The sequence below is a fragment of the Micromys minutus genome, assembly GCF_963924665.1.
Source record: "Micromys minutus genome assembly, chromosome: 2".
Taxonomy (NCBI): Eukaryota; Metazoa; Chordata; class Mammalia; order Rodentia; family Muridae; genus Micromys; species Micromys minutus.
In genome coordinates, this window is record NC_137971.1 from 74722906 (window position 1) to 74733924 (window position 11019).

Sequence of the window (11019 nt, forward strand, 5' to 3'; positions counted from 1 at the left end):
TCATGCATTGCCCTGGTCCTGGTGTTTGCCACAGCAATAGAAAAATAACTAAGGCAATAAATAAAATTAAAATAAATAAGTCTGTTTTTTAAGATGAAATTTTTAGTGTGTATCTGTGTGAGCCTGCATGAATATATGCATATCACCTATGTGCAGGAGGAGCCCTTCTCAGAGACCAGAAAAGGATGCTGGATTCTGTCATGGGGGTTACAAGAGGTTTCGAGCCACCGTCAGGGGCTAGGAACCAAACCTAGGTAAGTGCTCTTAACCACTGAGTCATCTCTCCAATCTAGTTGTGTATTTATTTATAACATGTGCAATTGATTGTCAAAAAAATACGTTAAGGAGAGTTTCATCTTTTTTTCACTTTAATTTCTTCCACTACATTCTATACTATTTACATATATAATATTAGGACAGGAATCACGTACAAATGTAAAAATAGTTATATATGCATTGAAGGATACATAGTTTTTTTCACTCTGAAAAAGACCTGTATTCACGTAGGCATCAAGGGCTGTAATGAAATTTCAAACCCAGTTACAGCCACAGCCATTTATCTGCTACACTCTACTGCCCCCTGTTGTAAGTAAATGACATTACACCCTTGACCTCCAGAGTACACACACACAGTTGTAAAGATCAGTTGAATCCCAGGGCAAAGGATTATTTTCCTACGGAACTACTTAGAACATCTCTGCAGAGGGGGTTGGGGATGAAAAAAAGAGGAAGAGAAACCACATGAGCCAAGGGTAGCTCTAGATCTTTCTAGCACACCAGATTCAAGAGAGACAAAACAGGAACCATTTGGAGCTGTAAAGTGGTGTGTGGTGGCAGAAGCTATTAATCCCAGCACTCGGGAGGCAGAAATAGGTCAATCTCGTGAGTTTGAGGCTAGCCTGGTCTACAAAGCAAGTCCAGGACAGTTGGGGCTATTATACAAAGAAACCCTGCTTCAAAAGAAAGAGAGAGAGAGAGAGAGAGAGAGAGAGAGAGAGAGAGAGAGAGAGAGAGAGAGAGAGAGAAAGAAAGAAAGAAAGAAAGAAAGAAAGAAAGAAAGAAAGAAAAAGAAAAAAAACAAAGCAAAGTAAGGGGCCAGGGACATGGCTCAGCTGTTTAGAGAACTTGTCATTGGCTCATAATGTTCTATAACTTCTCCAATGCTGAGATATCTGATGCCCTCTGTACAGGCAAAATTTTCATATACATAAAAAAAAAAGTGAACCTGTAGACCAAGCTGTGAACTTGAATCCTGGGCACACCAAAGGCCTCGCCCGGGAGTGTGCTGAAAGTGTTTTCCTGGAACACGACATACCACCACCCTTCTTCCTAGTAACCCAGAACTTAAAGTGCAGCCTCTCATCAGCTGAGCAAGGAAAACCTGCTGTGAGCACTCTTGCTGAAGTCCAGAGTCCTGAATCACCGGGTCCGAGACACCTACAGGCAGACTTTCAGACCCTGGCTGTTGGCTGCGCTGTCCACTCACTGAGAAGTCGGCTCATTCGTTCTGTTTAGGATGCACTATGACACATGGCTAAGAGTTCACATGTGTCAAATACTGCTTTATGATGGTGCCTGTCCGAAGCAGGAACCCAGCCTATGAGCCCAGGACAACCCCAGAGCCTAAGTAACAACAAGTCCATAATTACCACAAATAGGCCAACTCCTTATAATACTACCTTACCATTATCCATTTCCTGTTTCCATATATAAAGCTCATAGCAGTGCCATTTAGTCCCACAGGGACACCAAGAAGGGTGGGGAGGGGGATAAAACATGGCCAGGGGTCTTCTCATTGAGACCTTATGACAGCTCACAGTTAACCCAGCACTTAGGGGGCGGAGGGAGCATGAACTACATAGTAAGACCTTGTTTCCAAAAGAGGTGGGGGAAGGGCTTTGGAATGGGGTCTTCTAAGTTTCCAGCCTCGTTTCTATAGTTTTGCTTTCAAATAATGTGGGGACTCTAACTAAATCTCTAAAACTCAGTTTTGGCACAGGTCAGGTACTTGGTATTATTATTATTATCATGATGATGATGATGATGATTGTAACCATCATTGTTATTGTTATAGAGTTTCTCTGTGTAGATCTGGCTGTCTTAGAACTTGCTCTGTAGACGTGGCTGGCCTCGAACTCAGAGATCTGAGATCTGCCTGCCTCTGCTTCTTGAGTGCTGGGATTAAAGGCATGTGCCACCACGTTTGGCTAGTCATCATTATTTTTAATTTTGTTTATTTGTTTGCTTGTTTTGCTTTTTTTTCTTGAGGCAAGGAACCCAGGCTGGCCCCCAACTCTGATACCTGAACCTGAGCCCAGGCTGGCGCTGTAGCGCATGTGCAATTACCAATCACTCATAAAATCACTCATAAAGTGTATGAAAATGTGGCAGTCGGCTCTAGGCACAGGACCTACTGCACCACTGAAATATAAATAGAAAAAGCTCCCAGGCATCCGTATTAAAAGCAAAAACAAAAACATGATCCCAACAGCCTCAGGGTCGTTGCTTTCAAAAGGAATAATAAACCTGCAGTTTGACATTTTACCACTAGAGGCCTCCCGTGAGGCAAGATCACTGAGCTTGGTTTGATTTCTAGTCACCCCGCTAACGACTAGCTTTGATTACGTGGGTAAATTACTTAATGTTTCTGAAACAGTTTGTTTGTCTATAAGTTGAGGATAATAAAACTTCCCCTGTAAGTTAGTTAACTTATTAAGTATATAGGACCTAGGAAACTTTCTTAACAATGACTGTTTTTATATGCAGAGGGTTAAAAGAAAAAAAAAAGACTCAGTCTGTGACCAAAGGCGCCCTGGAGGGTGTTAGCGCAGAACTGTCCAGATATGAAAGCCTGCGTGAATGTGCTGGTTAGCTTTTATCAACTTGGCACAAATTAGAACCGCCTGGGAAGCCGGAGCTTCACCTGAGGAATTGCCTCCATCCGACTGGCCGGTAGGCAGTCTGTGGGTGCTGTTTTTTCTTGATTAATGATTAATATGAGAGAGCCCAGCACACTGTAGGTGGTGCCACCTCTGGGTTGATAGTTCTGAATTGTGTAAGAAAGCAAACTGGTGAGCAGCATTTCTCTGTAGCTTCTACTTCCGGTCCTGCCTCCATCTTCCCGCCAAAGATTTCCTTGATAAACATATCTGTAAGGCCAATTAAGCCCTTTCTTCCCCAAGCTGCATTTGGCCATGTGGTTTACCACAGCATCAGAAACCAAACTGGGACAAAGTATTTCTCTATTTTTGTTGCTGTTGTTATTATCTAAAATACCTAAGGCTGGCTGGACCAAAAAACAATAACAACAACAAACAAACAAACAAAAAACCCCAACAAACAAAAAAGAAAACGAGTGTAGGGCCAATAACATGGCAGAAGACCAGATGACCTAAGTTCAATCCTCAGGACTACATGGTGACCTTCTCCCAAAAATTGTCCAAACATGTTCCATGGCACATAGGACCACACACATACAAGTAAACAAGTAAGTGTGATTATAAGTTTTTTTAAAAGATTATTTGATTAACTCACAGTATTGGAAGCCACACAATATGAAGCTCTATCGGAAATTGGTGTAGCCAAGAGAAAGGATCACACCTCAAAACACAAAGCCAGATACTGGGGTCCCACAATCCCTTCCTGGTCCACTCTCCTAAGTGACCTAAAGACTTTCCACTTGGCCCCACCTCTTAAAGGCTCATCACTCCCAACACCATTATCCTGGGCACTAAGTCTTCAAAACATGAGCCTCAGAGTTAACAGACCTCCAAACCATTGTACTAGACATTAACAGAGTCAGCAAACAGCTCCTTCATTTGGTCAGGAGCACAAACGCACATCAATTCACAATTATGCACATAAGTGCATAATTTTATGTAAATTGGAAAGTTGCAGAAGGAATGCATTCTCTATTGTTGTATGTTTGCTTGTCTAGTCCGGTTGTTTTTTGGGACAGTGTTGCAGGATATTTGGTCATACTATAAACCCCAGGATTGCATTATGGTGTGGCTCAACCCTTAGTACACACCTTTAATTCCTCTGGCTGGAATACAGACATGTTCTTAGAACACACTGTTAATCCCAAACAACAAAGGTAAAGTTAGTTTGTAGAAGAAAGCAACCATGTTTGAGAGTGACGTCTAATTGAGTGACAGACAAAGTGACAAATGAGAGAAAGCTTTGACAGAATAGGATAGCACAACTTCCTAGAGAAGAGAAAGTAAAGAGAGGCTACTTCAGAAAGCAGTGCAGGAGGAGAAAAAAGAAATGAGAAAGAGGGGGACAATTTTACTCCACCAGTTTTACAGAGACAGATTGAAAAGAGAACAAGCTAGACGGAGATGAAGACAGACAAGACAGAGAATGGGGAGGAGCCAGAAGATTAAAACGGACATCCAGAGTCAGCTTGAGGCCAAGCAGAGCAATTTAGGGGAAACCCAGAGAAGCCAGATTGAATCAGTTAGCTTGAAGAGCAGTTTGAGCCAGAAGAGTTCAGTTGTATCAGCCAACCAGAACTCAGAAATAACTAGAAAGAGTGAGCTTATTCAGAAGCAAGTCTTAGAAGCTGAAAACATCCTAGGCCTAGATTACACTGTATAGAGACCAGAAACTTCCAGCACTAGGCCTAGGTTAGCAGACAGAGGCAGTAATCTTCAGGCAAAAAAAGTTACTTTTACAAGACAGGTCTCACTGTGTCTTCAGGCTCAACATAATGTCCCACTGGTAAGGACCAGAGGATGGCCTTCAATCAACAGCTCTTAAGAAACTTAGTCGAAAAGTCGACAAGAAATGAAATTTGCCCACAACCACAAGGAGAAGTTTGGAAGTAGCTCCAACCATTTCAAGATCTGCAGTCCTGGAATACACCATGAATCTTTCCTTGTGAAGCTCTTAAACAGGAACCCAACTGAGCCAAGCCCATATACTCTTGGTTCTAAAACTGTTTGGTCCTGTTTCTGTTGCTTATTATGTAAGCAGAAAACATCTCATTATATAGCCCAAGATGAATTCAAACTCCCTATGTAATCCAGGCTCATCTCAAACTCATACTTCTCCTGCCTCAGCTCCCCAAGTGAGATCACAGGCACATGCCTCGCTCAATCTCATCTTTCAGCTAGCAGTTTGCTATGTAGCAATGGATAGCAAATATATGTGTCTATAGGGATTTACCTCAACTGCATCAACTGGGGTTGGAGGACTTGCCCACTGTGGGTGGTATCATTCCCTGTGTAGGTGAATGAGCTATGCTCAAGTACAGAAAGCAAGCTGAGCACAAGCACCTATGCATTCCTTGTTTTCATTTTTTTATCTATAGGTGTGACATGGCCAACTGTCTCAAGCTCCTGTCACTACAATTTCCCCCACAATATGGACTGTAACTTGGAACTGTGAACCAGAGTACACCCTTTTTCCCCTAAGTCCCTTTTGTCAGGGTGTTTCATCACAATGACAGGTGAAGATACTAAGACAGGGAGGAAGGAAGTGGGATCACCATCAGAAGCTTCCATTCACACTGTGGCAGGGTAGAATGTCATGTCAGAAGGGCATAGTCAAGGATGGCTGCTCACCTCATGGCAGCCAGGAAGCAGAAAGAGATGGTGTGGGACAAGGGCACACCTCCAGGGACCAACTTTCTCCAACTACTTCCACTTCCTAGTCTCCACTACTTCCCAGTAACACCATACAATACAAACACATCAATGGGTTAATATCTTTGCTAGAGCAAAACCCTTAGAACTCAATCTCCGGTGGTGGGGAATGATTCTTCAATACATGAGCTTCATTTAGGACACTTCCTATGAAAGCCTAAGTATTTATCGAGTTGTCCTAGCATGGTTTATATGCTAAGATCATATTAATATTGTGGCTTCACTCTATGCTGTGAAAAAAAAAAAGACAAGGCCCTCTGGTCTGAAACTCATTATATAGACCAGTCTTACCTGGAACTCACTTTGCCTCCCAAGTGCTGGGACTAAAGGCATACACCACCATACACAGAAATTGTTTACTGTTTCTTGGAATCTTTAGCCCCCCAAAAATTGTAATTTCCTACGAATTTCATTGTACTGCTATTTTAACTTGGTGAGAACTGAGCTTTAGTTATGCTTCCTCTCTACACTGGGAACTTGTCTGTAGTTCAAGTCCTACATAAATGTTTGCAAACTTCTTCATGTAAATCCTGTGCCTCTCTGGTTAAATTGATTCCTAAGCATGCTTTCTTTGTTGCACTTATGATTCTAATATCATTTCCATTTTAAAAGCCACTGGTGTATTTACAATAACTCCTCAGTGTCCACAACACTAACTCCAAGATCTACAGGGATAACGACATCCAAAGGAACTCAAGTCAGTAATAAAAATGACTTGGTGCTTGCATATACCTTATACACATACACCTGAAATCACCTCTACCTTGTCTATAATACCAAATACAAAATACAATGTAAGTGAGATCTGAACATCTATTTTTCTGTGTTGTTTATGGAATGACAAGAAAAATGTCTGAGCATGCTCAGCAGAGATGTGTTCTCAGGGATCTGGAGAAATGGCCGGTGGTTAAGAGCTCTTGCTACTCTTCCGGAGGACTTGAGTTCAGTACCCAGCACCCATGTCAGGCAGCTCACAGCCTCCTGGTCTTCAGCTCCTGGGGACCTGACCTCTCTTCCACATCTGTGTGAATCTATGACTGCAGACATTTGTCTAGGTGTGTATTTGGAACACTCTGGGACACATACTCTGGTGCAGAGAGAGTTATGACATTTGTTATCGTTTGTGTGTTGGTTGCAGTTCTGGGGTGGTGCCCAGATTGGCACTTCATACATGTTCTACAAGTACCACTGAGCGCCACCCCAGCCCTTAAACTCATGTCTATAACTTCATACAAATGCATAGACTGGATACAAGTTTAATTTTTATTTTAAGCTCCCTTCGTGTCGAGTGAAAGGAATTCAATCCCATCTGACTTGCTCCATGCTTTCTCTGGGTTCACAGAATGCAACGAGATCTGGCTCAGTGAGACGAAGCAACTACCACGTAAGCGTGAGGACCTGAGTTCAAATCCCTAGATTTAATAGCAGGTGTATAGCACAGAGCACCGGTAATCCCAGTGCTAGTACGGGGTGTCATTTCAAGGTGTCTTATATAATTTTATAAACCTCTGAATATAGTTACCCTTGTTTAACAGAGGAGAAGAAGACTGAGGTTCAGAAAGGTTAAACAGTCTACCCTAAGGGAACAAATGGCTGATAGAAATGATTCAAATTTACCAGGATCATAACCAAGTGCCCTGCTGCTTAACACTACAGCCTAGCCAAGTTCACCGCAAAGGGCTCCTTAAGGTGGGGTGAGGGAGGCATGGAAGCTCAGATGCCTCAGGGGCTTGACAAGCCACAGAACCAGAACCTGTTCACACGGAAAGGGGCAGGGTTCTTCTGTTAGATTATCCAACAGAACTCTGGGGACTCTTCCCGATGGCCTGGGTAGGGTAATGAGTTAGGATCTCTGGACCAACCCCTGAGCTCAAGGGGCAGGAGTATTCTTATTGGCTGCCTGGGTCACGTGTCCAGCTCCCTGTGGATGGATAGGGTCAGTCTCACAGTACCACAGATGGTGTTAAAGTGGGAAGAAGCTTCTAAGGTAGCTACTTTTAGTTTGTTGCGGCTAATGTAGGTGTATCTATTTTTTGTTTCGTGTGAGAATTACCATAGCGTCCGAGGCCTAAAGTGGAGAAAAGAAGGCACCAAAACCAAACAGATGTCAGATCACCCGTGACCCTGCCATCCTTAGTTCGCTTGGTTTTCACCCTCAAGTTCGCCTTTATCCTACTCTTACATGCCGCTCATTTTAGGGTTTCTATTGCTGTGATCAAACACCATGACATGAAGCAATTTGGAGAAGAAAGGACTTATTCTGCTTATCCTTCTAGGAAACAGTATTACTGAAGGCAGGTGGGACAGGAACTCAAGCAGGGCAGGAACCTGGGGGCTGATTCAGAGGCCGTGGAGGGGTGCTGCTAACTGACTTGCTCATTATGGCTTGCCCTCCCCCAACCAATCACAATTAAGAAAATGCTTCACAGCCAGATCTTATGGGGCATTTTCTCAACTGAGGTTCCTTCCTCTCAAATGACTCTAGCTATGTCAGGGTGACATAAAACAACCAGCACATTGACACCTGCTTGACCTGAATCCTTGCTGTAATCAGTTTATGTTGCCCAGGCTTATCATAGCTCTGAACGACTCTTGCTGGCTAGTATCTGGCCCCAGCTCCTCCTGGGTGGACTAAGGGCTCCTGGGAGTTCACTTCTTCAGAGAATTAGTTGCCTCAGGTCAGTTGGGACCATCTTGCTCAGCCTTGCACTGGACTGAATTCAAGCATATAAGGTGTGATCCCAGTCACAAAGTGCAACCATCTTTTGTGCTTCAGAGGTCCTAGTGAGGATGAATATCACTACCCTTCCTCACAGCCTTTTAAAGAGTTCTTCCCTACTCCCTTCTAGAAAGTTCTTCTCCGTGTGCCCATTAGAACACGAATCCATGCCTCAGGCTCTGCTTTTTCATATTGGACCAAGGTCGTATGAGACCAGAGATAACTTGACTGCCTCACAGCTGTGAGACCTCTGGAGAAAGCGTGCACATCAAGAATGCAGAACCTGATAAGGTGATCACAGCTCACAGAGACATATCACATCCCTGCTTTAGAACGCTTACTGTGGGGCTGGAGAGAAGGCTCAGAGGTTAAGAGCTTGAACTGCTCTTCCAGAGGCCCTAGGCTCCATTCCTAGCACCAACATGGTGGCTGTAACTCATGTAACTCCGTTCCAGGGATTCTGCACCCTCTTCTAGCCCCTGCTGGTACTGCATGCTAGTGGTGCAGGTGAACACTCAACCATATTGGGTGGGGGAGGGAAACCCTTAAAAAAATACTACCTTGGGGTTGTTTATTGCTTTGTGTTGAGCAGTTCCCATCCCCTCAACCCTCCCAAGAGTTGCAACTTCATCAAAAAAGCAATTTGTGACCTTAGAAACTAAGCCAGGCTACATATGGCCGGACTCCCGCTATATGGCCTCTACATTGAGCATTTAAATGTGCTGACATTAGAAGTATTTCTCTCCAGGTGTGGTGGTGCATGCCTTTAATCCAAGCACTTGGGAGACAGAGGCAGGTGGATCTCGGGGAGTTTGAGGCCAGCCTGGTCTACACAGTGACACCCTGTCTCAAACAAACAAATATTTCTCATGTGAGTTTAACTTGCATAGAATGGGAATTACAAGTTAACTGGAGTAAATGATTCACACATGTGTGATAATGAAGTCGTATGTATTCTAAAACGTACGTATGCCATAAAATTTAGGGGAAAAAAAGAGCCAAATGCTACTCCTTGGTTCATGTCCTGAAACCTGAGTGCCAGTGTTACCAACCTGACTTCTTCCCTTCGCTGTTTTTCCTCTGTATCTATGGTCCTGGAGAGACCAAAGTGAAAAGATACATTCACCCCCTGGAGCTCCCTTTTTTCCTGTAGAGGAAAAGCCTTTCTCAAATTCAAGAGAGGCTGCTTACAGGGAAGAGATGAGAAGGTAATAGAAAAGAAAATATGTGGCTTTCGAGTTGCCCAAGAACCCAGGGTATAAATGTAGGTTTGAAAGGATGACTGACAAGGGAGGAATCTGCTGAGAGCATTACTTTCCCCTGTCCTATGTCATGGAGATTAAACTCGTGGCCCCTTTTAGCAAGACAGGCAAGTGCTCTACCACTGAACCTCACTCCCAGCCTCCAAACACACTCCTATTGGTTTTGTAATTTACCTAGTGTGGTGGTTTGGATGAAAATGGACCCCTTAGGCTCATATATTTGAAGGTTTGGTTCCCAGTTCATGGAACTCTTTGGGAAGGGTTAGCGTGCACAGCCTTATGGAAGGAGGTATGTCTCTGAGATAGGCTTTGGGGTTTCAAATCCCATGGCAGGCCCAGTTCCTCTAGCTGTCTGCTTGCTGCCTGTGACTTGGGATACAAAGCTATCAGCTACTGCATCAGCACCATGCCTGCTTGCTTTCTGCCATGATGATCGTGGACCCACCCTCCAAAACTATAATTAGTCACAATTAAATCCTTCCCGTTATAAGAGCTGCTGTGGTCATTGTGCTGGACAGTTTTCTTGTCAACTTGATGAAACCTAAAAATCATCTCAGAGGAGGGAACCTCAATTAAGAAAATGGCTCCAGGCTGGAGAGATGGTTCAGTGGTTAAGAGCACTGGCTGCTCTTCCAGAGGTCCTGAGTTCAATTCCCAGCAACCACATGGTGGCTCTCAACCATCTGTAATGGGATCCAGTGGCCTCTTCTGGTGTGTCTGAAGACAGCAACAGCATATTCACATACAATAAATAAATAAATAAATAAATAAATAAATAAATAAATATGAAATGGCTCTATGAGATCATATTCACATACAATAAATAAATAAATAGAAAACAGCTCCATGAGATCAGGCTGCAGAAGGCCTGTAGGGCGTTTAGGGATTGTTAAAGCAGGGTGGGGTGAACCCTGGGCTGGTGGTCCTAGGTTCTATAAGAAAGCAGAATGCCCCTCCATTATCTGATGTCTGCTGATATTGCTTCTTTGTTCTTGTTTATTTTTCAGCTAGGGTCTTCTGTGACATCTAAGATGGCTTCAAACTTTTTATGAAGCCAGGGGGGACCCTGAACTCCTGACCTTGCCCAGCTTTGGAATCTTAACCAAGTGGATCTATAAGCCTGGCAAAGACAAAAAGGCCTCGCCTGTCTTGCTCAGCCGTCTAGCCTGGTAGATCATGAAATATTTGTTGGACAGATGAGTGAGCCTGTCAGTTATTTCGTAGTTTATAGCAATCTGGTGGAGGCCAGTCGTGAAGAACTAATAAAATAATAAAGAGTAAGCTTTGAGGTAAGATGTTTGAATTTCAGTCCCAGCTTTGAGCCCGAGCCTGGCCATGGGGCAGGAGAGATGGCTCGGTGTTGAGGGCGTTTGTTCTTGTGTGGTAA